Source organism: Lucilia cuprina, chromosome 2 (genome assembly GCF_022045245.1).
Source record: "Lucilia cuprina isolate Lc7/37 chromosome 2, ASM2204524v1, whole genome shotgun sequence".
Classification (NCBI taxonomy): Eukaryota; Metazoa; Arthropoda; class Insecta; order Diptera; family Calliphoridae; genus Lucilia; species Lucilia cuprina.
The window spans coordinates 59409482-59410991 of record NC_060950.1 but is presented as its reverse complement, the minus strand read 5'-3'; positions in this window follow the sequence as shown (position 1 = coordinate 59410991).

Sequence of the window (1510 nt, the reverse complement as noted above, 5' to 3'; positions counted from 1 at the left end):
TCCTTCAGGTTTATGTTGTATAAAATCTTAAAAAAAAATTAATTTTAATGTATTTTAATCGAATTTAATAGTAGATTACTATGAAGTTGTACAACTATAGCCCTTTAAGCAAAGAGCTTTAAGAATAAATAATAAACCAAATGGGTAGCCATTAACCCAGAAAACATGATTTGAATTTGACCAGTTTCATCTTTTTTCTATTTTTATAAAACACTTTACATTAATATTTCATAAACCGTCTTTTTCCTAATTGGTTAGAATAACACAAAAGAGTCTTCCCTTCAAATCCTCACAGTGGGAATTCGGAATTAGTTGATAATTGACTCAATTGCTAATTAAAGACCCTCTTCAAAAAATCTTCCGGATGTTCATATTTTGGTTTTAAATGTTATAAATTTATTACTTTTAATCAGAAATGCGTTTTTCAAACGAACAAAGTTCGGTTTCGGCCAAACTTTTAAATTTACCGAAGTTCGGTGTTCGGTACCGAGCGTAATTTTGACTTCGGTAGAACTCTAGATTCTAATTTAAATTAAATAATCCTATCATGGAGGTGACGGATGATAGGATACCTTCAAAACCATTATGTCGCCTATCTATTTATGGTAGACATAATAAAATAATTTTTTTAATTGATACTGGTGCTTGTGTATCAGAAATTCCAATTACAAAATTCGAAAAATTTACAGGCAAGTCGAACTTAATCTTGTCAACAGCAAATGGTTGGAATATTGAAACATTTGGGAACAAACATCTAAAACTAGTTCTCGGTTTATGAAGAGAATTTAACTACCCATTTATTTTGGCAGATATTAACACACCAATAATAGGATCAAATTTTTTGGAAAAGTTTGAGTTTTTAGTTGATATGAAGAACAAAACAATACACGATTCTATATGATAGGTGCGGTTTTGCAACAATCAGATGGTAGTTATTGAAAACCAATAGCATATTATGTAATACATTATGTAATACAGAAAAGCGATATTCTACATTTGATAAGGAACTACTTGGAATTTACTTTTCAGTTAAACATTTTAAATATTTTTTGGAAGGACAAACTTTTACAATTTTTAACGATCATAAACCATAGACATACATTCATGAATCGAAGACCGACAGATCACCTCGACAAAAAAGACATATGAAATACATAGGTTTCTGAAAGCATTGAATGTCAAAAATCCAAAATAAATAGATATACTAAATCACCTAATGTTGAAATTCTAATTCCCAAATGTAGATTTCAACATATGGATATTGTAGGACCATTACCAGTTCCAATAAGTTATAAATATGTTTTAACATGCATCGACAGAACTACGAGATGGTCAGAAGCTTATACATTATACAACATTACGTCTGAGGAAATTGTTAAAACTTTTATTAAAATTATATTTCTCGTTTTGGTATTCCATTAAAAATTACTGTACTGTATTATTAATTATAGATCGTGGTTCACAATTTACATCTAGTTTGTTTTCGAATTTAGTATACTTACTTGGTATC